Below are 11,432 nucleotides of genomic sequence, written 5' to 3' on the forward strand. Positions count from 1 at the left end.
TGAGCAGCCTGTTTGAATCTTTTCTTCACACGTCCTTTCACTTTACATGCTAAATAAAATTTCTCTTGCGCTAGAGTTCTGAATTATTTCTTGGCTGAACTCAAAAACCAAGAGCCAACATCGCTGGTAACAAGTCTGTATCAAGAGGCCTGTGAGTGATTGCGGGATGTGACCAACTGACACCCCCTAATCTATGACCATGATGTTCGTGGACACCTGGCTGTTACAGTAGCCCCCAGTTGCAGGTACCCTGCTTATTAAGTACAAATGCCAAGAAGAAAGCAACACACATACAAAAAACAAAAACAAAAAACAATGGTTAAAACATGCAAAAATATGTTGACCCTAACCAGTCAAACTCTTCAAAATAAAACAATGGCTTAACAGTTTTCATCTAGCAACTAGAAACACAGTGCCTGAAACTGGTATGAAAATCAAGTTTCTGATTCCAAAGCAAAGGAAGAACAAAGAAAAAATTAATTATAAAAGATTTCCATTTTCTAACTTATACATTTATATATTGAATTTAAGCCCTGGCTGATGTGGCTCAGTGGACCGAGTGCCGGCCTGCAAACCAAAGGGTCACTGGTTTGATTCTTAGTCAGGGCACATGCCTGGGTTGCTGGCCAGTTCTCCCTTCCTTCCCCTCTCTCTAAAAATAAATAAATAAAATCTTTAAAAAAAAGACAAAACCTTCCTAATAAAATTAGGTTATAGTTTCTGGGAGAAACTATAGTTTCTCCCATTTTGCAGATAGGGAAGCTGAGGCCGGAGAGAAGGGGGACCCGCCAAAGGGCCCGGCGAACGCATCAGAGTTTGACAGAGAGGTATCCCCGAGTCCATCCCACCCAGTCTGACCTCATATTGCGAAGCTGGAATGCCAGGAAGTGGGGTACCCGTCTGAGTTCTCAAATTAAACCAGTGTTGCGGATTTCAGGGGTTGCAAGGCCCTTAGAATATTAGCACAACTTCCTGTGCCTCTCGTTTTCAGGCTGAAAAACAGACCCAGAAAATGGGTTTTCGCCCTGGATCACACCGCAGGCGGAGGGTGGGGGGAGGGGGACGGTATTTTGAGCCAGAAATGGACTAATTGCCCCCTCTCCATTTACAGAAGGAAAAATTTAGACCCTGACAGGAAAGTGGAGGCCCCTCACAGAGGAATTCAGAGTTGTGCCTTGTGGGAGTATGCTTGGCCCATCAACACCTGGGTCACTGAGAGTGTTGCTGCATGTTCCTCAGGGTTAGTGAAGGTTCCCACAAATACTGCTCACTAGTACTCCGCCGTGGACGCTAGCTTGGTTTTACCCTGGCTGGTTTGGCTCAGTGGATTGAGCGTCGGCCTGCGAGCTAAGTGCCGCTGGTTCGATCTTCCAGTCAGGGTACATCAGAGAAGGAAAACTCTGACTCCAAAAAACCTCCGCTGCCTTGCGGCATACCTCTTCAGGGGAAAGGCTAAGGGAGTAAACCCTGACAGAAAATCCGGAGCCGGAGTCCCTAAGGCGGTTTGACGTTGTAGTCAACACCGGCAACTCCTGCGGCGCACCTGAAGCCAAGCTGTATTGACTCCGTCTTTCCCTTGGACCCTTCAGCTGCGAAGAGAGGGGGGGTCTGCTGCATGGGCAACAGCAGACCCTCCATATCACCCTGCCCAGGCTCTGTAGCTTCAGCTTCACCGGAGAGGACACTCCAGCGTCATCGCAAGATGTCGATTTAACACGGGAGGAGACAGATACCGTGTCACTCCCGAGTCGGACTGCACAGCCATTCTCGGCGGTGCAGATAGACTCTTAAGAAGCTACACCATCGTCTCTCGAGACGGACAGCTGCCAAGAAAGTTTCTGGGAGGCTAACACAACTAACAAGGCAAATTTGACTTCATGAAAATTAAGAACTTCTGTTTATCAAAACATGCCATTAAGAGAATGGTATGCGAAAAGGTATATTCTACACATAAAAGGACTCATAACCACAATATAGAAACAGCAACTATAAAAAAATAAGAATAGGACAGACACCCCAACTGAAACATGGACAAAGTACTTGACTATGTGCTCAAAAGAAGAACTCCAAATAGCCAGTGAACTTTACTTATCAATCAACCTCCCAGTGTGCTACCAATCTCCCACTGCCATCACCACCCCTCCCCCTGTGCAGATAAATATACTTCTCACTCCACCTGGACTCTGACACCCTGTGCCAGGATGCTGCTGCCAGCCTCCATCTTGGGAATACCCTCCTGAACCCACTCACGATCTGACATCGCACAGCAGTTCACCCCCATAGAATAGAGCCCTCCTTACCCCGCATGGGCTTTCGTCCTATTCCCAGGTTACCCTTGCCTGGACAAACACCTCACCCTGCTATGGATGACAAGCCCAGTGATTCTCTAAGTAAGTGTGGCAAATGATGCGAGTCCCCACCTAACATCCATGCCATCTTTATGGGTTTAATTGTGTCCCCCAGAAAAAGATACATTGGAGTCCTAACTCCCAATACCTCAGAATATGACCTTACTTGGAGATAGGAATGCCCTAAATACCACTGGGTTGTTCACTTTAAAATGTTTTTCTTGTTTCTTTTTTGTTATGTGAATGTTACCTCAATTTAAAGAGAAAAAAAAAGACACAAATATATAGAACAAGGAAAATGAGAAATAGTGAGAGCAGGCAGGATATATTGACAAAATGTAGGAAGCTAGATAGTGGATGGTGATGCGTAACTGACTTGGCAAAGCAGAAACTTAGGCATGCAGGGAGGTAGCCAAAAAGAAACCTGATGATTTATACTCAGGAAGAGATGCCAGGTAACTCTGAGGGCGGGATTAGGGGCAATTTAAAATTGGGTTTAAATTTGACATAATTTAATATCTCTTCCTAGCCCATGTAGCCAGATGACTGCTCCTTCCCTTCCCTGGCAGAAGATGAGATATTACTTCTGGAGCAGTCTCCACAGCAGAGCAGGATGATGAGACACTACACTGACAAAAGGACAAAAGCCTGGCAAGACTTCCCAATCCTTTCTTTACCTGTTTCCAGAATGCAAGCAAGCAGGTCCATATTTCTAGCCAGGAGACTGGAGGATGCTCCCTTGAAGAAATGGAATCATTCTAAAGAAAAGGTCTGTAAATACTAACATTTGGGGAGCACTGCAATGAAGCCCACACCCTGCACCTAGAGCTGCTCAGCTTCTTAGCACTTCTCTCTTAACAATAAGTGTCAGCCGGGGATCACCAGCTGAGAACAACCCCTACCTGAAAATCAGAGATCAAATGAAGGAAGGAAGGAAGGAAGGGAGACTCAGAGGAACAGAGAAAGAAGGGGGCTAAAAGAAAATTAAAACTGAAAACAATATCCTCAGAAAGATATGAGATGGTATTGCAATCATGAAACAAAGAAAAGAAATCATCTATAAAAATGAGAAAGAGTGCTTAAAAATCAAAAATCTAATGGGTAAAATAATTTAAATTGAAGAGTGGAATGTAAAGACAAGGAAATCTAGAAAGTGGAACAAATGCCAAAGATATGGACAATAGAAACAAACGAGACTTTTAAAGATTACGGTAGATGATAAGTTCAGAAAATCTAATATCTGACTATTAAGAATTCCAGAGAGATCAGAACTAAAGGAGGGAAAAAAATTATCAAAGAAATAAAATAATTTTTGAAAGCCCTCTGAGTTCCCAATACAGTGAGTAGACAAAGACCTCTCTAAAAGCCCACAGGAAGATAAAGAGAGCATCCTAAAATCCTCCAGAGAAAAAAGAGGGCACAATAGAGGATCAGGTTCCAGAGTGGTACTGGACTTCTCAGTAGGTACAATGCAGCAAAATACTGAGTGAAAAATAATTTTTAATTTAGCCCTAATACCCAGCCAAACCATCTGTGGAAGTTCTTCAAAGATGGTCCCCAATGAATTATACCTCTTAATAATTATACTGTTGAGTAGTCCCTTCCAACTCTGAATGCAAGCTGGTCTATGATTCACATTAACCAATAGAATATTGTGGAAATGACACTGTGTCAGTTCTGTGCCTGAACTTTAGGACGTCTAGCAGCTTCCATTTTCTCCTTTTTGGGATGCTTTCAGGCCCCTAGCTTTTAGGTATCTGAGGTGCTACATAAGAAGTCTGGCACTCTGCTGGACAACACAGGGAGAGAACAGAAAGAGAGAGACAAGAGACAGAGATGGAGACCTAACATCAGGTATCCAAGAGGAAGCAATACAAGAGGATATGCAAACTCATCACATGCATCAGTTAATCAAACCTCTACTGGCATCACACTTGCTAAAATCCCACTGACTAGAGCAAGTCACATGACCGAGGCCAGTGTAGGTGTGGGAGGGGACTGCACAAAGCATATGAGTACCTGAATGTATGGTTCATTGGAGACCACTAATCTAACACTATGGTTGTGATATCAAAAGGGATTTCAGAGTTAAAAATGAAATTGAGCCCTGACCAGTATGACTCAGTTGGTTGGGTGTCATCCCCTCAAAGTGAAGGGTCACCAGTTTGATTCCTGGTCAGGGCACATGCCTAGGTTGTGGGTTCAGTTTCCCAGTCATGGCACATACAAGAGGCAACCCATGAATGTTTCTCTTCCTATCTTTTCCCCCCCTTCTGCTCTCTCTAAAATAAATTAATTAATTAATTAATATTTTTAAATGAAATTGAGTTATACAAAATGAGGAGGGTTTTATTTCTTACCTTATGAGTTCTCCAGGGAAACAGAACCAACAAGGAAGAGAGAGATTTTTTTTTAAAGAAAACAGGAGGTTTATGCAAACATGCAAACAGTCTAAGTAGGAACTGACTTGAATTTTCCACTAGGATTTCAGGAGAAAGAGTTGTTTTTTTTTTTAAATAAGGAGTTGGTTGCCCTGGCTGGTGTGGTTCAGTGGATTGAATGCCAGCCTGTGAAATAAAAGCTCGCCAGTCTGATTCCCAGTCCAGGCACATGTCTGGGTTGCAGGCCAGGTTCCCAGTTGGAGACATGTGAGAGGCAACCAATCGATGTCTCGCACACTGACATTTCTCTCTCTTTCTCCTTCCCTTCCCCTCTCTCTAAAAAGTAAGTAAATAAAATCTTTAAATAAGGAGTTGGTTTACACAATTACAGAGACAGTGAAGCCCCAAGATCTATAGTTGGCAAGCTGGAGACTCAGGATAGCATCAACATAAGAAACATCCAAATCTGTCAGAATTTTTATGAGTTTATTTGAGCCAAACTGACAATTTCCGGGAAGCGAAATCTCAGTGCATTGAGAAAATTCTCTAGAGAATGGTGATTCTGCACTCTGCTTCATACAATGCAAAGAAAAAAGAAGATATAAGTGGGTTATATGAAATCCATTGGTGATAGATCAGGGAGGTAAGAGAAAGCAAAGCAAGGGAAACTTCTGGGATTGGATAAAAAATAAAATGATAGACATATAATTCTTTTATGTAGGTGGGTTTAACAGTCAACAATTAATAACAATGAGAGGATTTGTGATCTCCCCTCTGCTGCTCTGACGAGGTATCTGTGCTCTGAGGGGTCCAGAAAAAGGAAATTATTTTGACATTCCAGAGGTATGTTATTGTAGATGCAAAAAGACAATAGGCAGCCTTAATTAAAGTAAAGATTGACTTTTGTCAGGAAAGATTCTAACCTAGGACATGAGTACCTACCATAAAATGCTTTTAGTTAATAAATTATAATTTCAGACCATTCTTTGTGGTTACTTTAGGTCTCTGAGTTAATAAGGCTGCCATGCAGTCCTCTCCTGAGCTTATCAGGTTTAGCATGTAGCCCCTTTTCGTCCACAATAGCCAATAGTGTAGCTGGAGGATTGTGACCCAAGAAAAGCCAATGTTTCAGTTTGAATCCAAAGGCAGGAAATACTGGTGTTCTTGCTCAGCAGTCAGGCTGGAGTAGTTTCCTCTTATTTGTGGGAGGGTCAGCCCTTTTGTTCTTATTCAGGCCTTCAGGTGATTGGATGAGGTCCACTCACATTAAGGAGGGTAGTCTGCTTTACTCAGTCTACTAGTTAAAATTTTAATTTCATCAACCCTGGCTGGTATGGCTCAGTGGGCTGAGCACTGGCCTGTGAACTGAAAGGTCACCAGATCGATTCCCAGTCAGGGCACATGCTTGGGTTATGGGCATGCCTTTTGCACATTGTTGTTTCTCTCCTTCTCTTTTTCCCTCCCTTCTCCTCTTTCTAGAAGTAAATAAATAAAATCTAGAAAAATTAATAAATAAAATTTTAATCTCATCCAATACACTCCCACAGACACACCCATAATAATATTTGACCAAATATCTGGTACCTCATCACCAGTCTAAGTCAACACATAAAATTAACCATTACTGAGACTTTTTCATTAAAGTTTATCTGTCCGATTCTCTTCCCTTAGAATGAGTTCTTTCCCAAGCATGGTCCACAGACTAGTTTATCAGGTCCTTCCCACTGGTTCATCAGACCTGGTAAGGCAAGAATGAATCCCAAAGCAGACGTAGCTCTGATCATCTTTATATTATCAATAGCTGTCATACGAGCTAAGTTCTGAGAGATTAATAATTATTTTTCAACTTTCTAACCCTCAAAGTACTTATGCTCAAGTTGGGACCGGGAAATAGTAACATGAGATGTTAAATTACAATATTCTCTGTTTGGTATACCATAATTTGTTGTAGTCATCACAACAAATTCACCCTTCTCTGAGAGCTGCCTCCCCCAAAAGACATGTCACTTCCAACCACGTTTGTGCTCTGTGATACCACGCCCAGGTCATAGCTGATTGAAGCATGGATGGACATCTGACTCAGAATGAGCCTATCATTTAGTTTTTCCTGGGAGCTTTGCATTGAGAGACACCAATGCACAGAACCGTTACAAGCTGAGTCACATTACTGGCAATGGTCTGCATAACTCCAGCAGCTAAGATTTCATAGAATATCCTGGTTACTTTTCTTTTCAATATCTGATTACTAAATTTTTTCTTGGATTTCACAATATAACTCTGGAATGCTTTCTAATACCACCACGGAATTCTCAAATCCCCCAACCAACAAGATGTCCTACAAATTTAAATTCTGACACCTGAAGAGAGCATCAGATCCCATGGCTCAAGGGCTCAGTCCCACAGGATTGACCCCACTTCAGAAAACAATCGCAAGTCCAGATTGCCATCTGTACTTCTGGCTGACTGGCTATAAATCAGAGGTTCTTACAATCCTCTCCTTGGGTTCAATCATTTGATAGAATGGTTCACAAAGCCCAGGGAGCCATTTACATATGTTTACCAGTTTATTATAAAGGATACAAATGAACAGCTAGATGAGGAGGTATATTGAGTGAGGTCCAGAAGGGTCTGAGCACAAGAGCTTCTGTCCTTATGGAACTGGAGTAGGCCACCCTCCCAGCACGTGGCTGCATTTACCAACCTGGAAGCTCATCAAATCTCACTGTTCAAGAGTTTCTAGAGCTCCTGCAGCCCATCTTCTTCCTCTTCCCGGAGGTTGGTGGATGGAGCTGAAAACTCCAGCCTTCTAATCATTTGGTCCTTCTGCTGACCAGCTCATTCTAAAACTATTTAGGGTCCCCATCCTAAAACTATTTAGGGTCCCTATCCTAAGTTATTTCATTGTAAGAAACTCAGGGTTACTCTAAGGGGCTCCTAATGAATAACCAAAGACACTTCTATCACTCAGGAAATTCCAAGGTTTTTAGGAGGTTTGTGCCAGAAACTGGAAACAAAGACCAAATATATTTCTTAATGTACCATGATAACCTAGTAACCTTCTGTATTAGGCAGGGTTCTCCAGAGTAACAGAACTAACAGGATATGGATATACACAAAGAGATTTATTATAAAAAATTTCTCATGCAATTGTGACAGCTTGTCAAGTCTAAAATCTGCAAGGTAGATCAATAGAATATAAATCCAGGGAAGAGTTGCAGTTCAAGTCTGAAGACTGTCTGCTAACAGAATTTCTTCTTGCTTGGGAGAGGTCACTTCAAATGATTGCATGAAGTAATCTGATCTACTCAAATTCCACCAGTCTAAATGTTAACCTCATCAAAAAATACCTGCACAAAGACACCCAGAATAATGTTTAACAAAAATCTGGGTACCACGCCCAGTCATGTTGACACATAAAATCAACATTCTCACAGATTCTATTTTTAAGTTTAAGCTAGCTCATATCAGTACTGTTACTTGCAAAATAAAAAACATTAATATTCTTTAATTGTTTAAAACTCTAATAATAGCTGCTAGGAACACAGTTAGGTTCTGGTCTATAAAGAGAATTAGATGTGGTGCTTAGCTTTGAGTTGCTCATAGGTTTGTTTGTTTTTCTGTAGCAGTTCAAGATATCGATTAAAAAAAAAAACATATTACAAGGTGGTGAATCATTAAGTCCAATTGTTAGAGGCAAGAGTTCTGCACATGGAGACCTTTTTGAGGACTGGGCTGGCCTAAGGAGGTTGTACTCCTCTCGCTGAGAAAAGGTTACCCTGCAATGTTCTTGGGTTATTCCCAAGGTGCCAGAATACGATTTGACTTGAATTCTGCACTTTTAGAGGGGAGCAGGTAAAGACATTTGGGAAGGCAGTTTGGCATCAGCCTGGTGAGAATCTTGGATTCCGGAGTAAGGAGTTTAGAGTTTACCCTATAGTAGTGGGGAAGCCTTTGGAGGTTTTTGCATAGGATGACAAAGAAAAAAAAAAAAAGTAATATACCCTTTCTGTGTTTCAGGAAGAAGAAATTGATAGGTGCGAATAGAGAGAGAGGAAGGGGTAAGGCAGGCTGGGAGGCTGTATCACTCAGGGTTTTTAGTTGTAAGCAAAAAAAAAGAGTCAACTCTGGTTAACTTACATAGAAAATAAAATGATTGAATGTAAATTGTGCACTTCACATTATTGATGGGAAATCTAAAAACCAAAACTCAGAAAATCCCTCCTGTGACCCATTATCCACATACATTCTTCTCTCCAACTTATTCTTTCAAAAAATAGTCGTTCTGTCCAACAGAGTTTAATCATTTCTTATACAAATAAAAGTCACTCACTACCCCCTCCAAAAGAGCCAACCTGAGGTTTCCACAGTACTTGCATCCAGTTCCAAGTCCAGTGGCTCTGAGATGCCCACTTCTAGTTCTTCCCAGTCTCATCTCGATATTTCTGTAGACTAACTTGTAAAGTTGTCAATCACCCACGCACCTTTTCTTTTTTTTTTAAATTTTGAGGGAAGGGAGGGATAGGGGTTAGAGGTAAGAGAAAACTCCTGGACCAACTTGAGGGCCCATAGGAGCAAGGGAAGGGGAAGGAGAAAGAAGAAAGAGGAAAGGGGAAAAGGGGAGAGGAGAAAGGAAGGGGGAGTGGAGACTCCCAATCACCCACATGGGCCCATAGGAATTGCCTTCAACGCACCTTTTTTAAGTGGGAAAGAGAGAAAAAGAAAATGGAACTTCATCTAGATATATGAATACAGTGAAGGAAAAACAAAAGGAAATATAGATAGAGAGTATATTTCTCATTTTCACAATTGATTATAAGGATGTGGCTATTTATGACTTCTTCTGTTTCTACAAGTTCCATGTTTTCTTTGCCTTTAGGTAGAAATTGAGTTGGCTATTGCTCATCACCCAGCATGTGTCTCAAATTTTATTCCTGAAGGATCCAAGCCCTTGGTGGTCCTGCCTACTCAAGAGGTTGAAGGAATCTTTCATTAACTTCAGTACTGGACACAGCATTATGAGGATGTACCCCAGGGGGCCCCCTGAGTCCCATCCATATGCCTCTTGACCCCATTGTGTAATCACAATCTTATTTCTTCTTAAAAAATTAGGATTAGTAATTCTTATCAATACTGTTATTTCTATTTTTCTCTACCGATTCACTTCAAAGAGGACCCCAAAATGGCCACATGGCAGTCTGACCCTCAACTACTATGCCTAATGGTACAATCTCTCCTACTAGCAGAGCTCAGAGTTGATGGCTGATGCAGTAGGCAGAAAATTCAGGTCCCCTAAAACCTGTGAATATGTTAGGTTGCATAGGAAGAGGAAATGAAAGTTCCAGAAGACATTAAAATCAGCTGACCTTGAGATGAGGAGATTATCTTGTATTATCCAGGTGGACCCACTATAATTACCATAAAAATGAAAGGGAGAGGCGGAGAGTCCATCCATGTCAGTGATGAAGCATGAGAAAGATTTGACAAACCATATCTGGCTTTGAAAATGGAAGGGGGCCATGAGCCAAGGAATACATGCAGCCTCTAGAACATTGGTTCTCAATCTTCCTAATGCCGCGACCCTTTAATTACAGTTCCTTATGTTGTGGTGACCCCCAACCATAAAATTATTTTCGTTGCTATTTCATAACTGTAATTTTGCTACTGTTATGAATTGTAGTGTAAATATCAGATATACAGGGTGTATTTATTTACATTGTTACAAATTGAACATAATTAAAGCATAGTGATTAATCACAAAAACAATATGTAATTATATATGTGTTTTCCGATGGTCTTAGGCGACCCCTGTGAAAGGGTTGTTCGACCCCCAAAGGAGTCGTGACTCACAGGTTGAGAACCGCTGCTCTAGAAGCTGGAAAAGCCAAGGCAACAGATTTACCCTGAGCCTCCAACTGTAACATGGCCATAATGACATTTGATTTTAACCCAATGAGAACCTGAATTTCAGACATCTGACATCCCGATCTGTAAGATAATATATGTGTTGCTTTTGGCCACTAAATTTGTGGCGATTTGTTACAGGTGAAAGTAAAAGTTTAAGAGGCACCACCTCACTTATAACTTCAACCCAAGACTTACGAATTCTGGGTATGAGAGAAATAGCTCCACTATAATTGGTCACTGGTTCAGAGCACAATACTCATTCTGCAGATTAGCACTCTAATATTTCAAGATCTTGTCTTCCAGTTAGCAAAATAACTAAGACCTCAGTAAGTCTACTCTATAAGGCCAGACTAAGGAACCCCATGAGGGTTGAATTATGTATCCCAACTACCTCACTTCTTTCACTATGAATTTCCTTCAAAAGCAGTGTTGTGTGATATGTTAATATAAGGTACTCAGTAAGTTTCTGGATGGTGATGCTGGCAAAAGTATGGTGGGCAGGAAAAATATAAAGAAATACAAAATAAGTTTCTTCTATAATGAGGATAAATTGCTGCCCTCTCCATGATAGAAGGGATCTAAGTCGACAGTGGCCAGATCAGTCTTAGTGAGAAAGTCCATATTGTTGATTCCTTGTATAACCTCCACCAGTGGCCTCATGGTCACTTTTTTCATGAGTTCATAGACCAACCTCTGGGGCAACTAGCATAGAAGCCTGATACCACTCAGAACAGGTCATGTTGTCCACCTGACTGTTGAGAGCCTCCTCTACTCTTAGGAGACATATATTCTCACTATC

The sequence above is a fragment of the Furipterus horrens genome, unplaced genomic scaffold (assembly GCF_987537825.1).
Source record: "Furipterus horrens unplaced genomic scaffold, mFurHor1.1.pri manual_scaffold_6, whole genome shotgun sequence".
NCBI lineage: Eukaryota > Metazoa > Chordata > Mammalia > Chiroptera > Furipteridae > Furipterus > Furipterus horrens.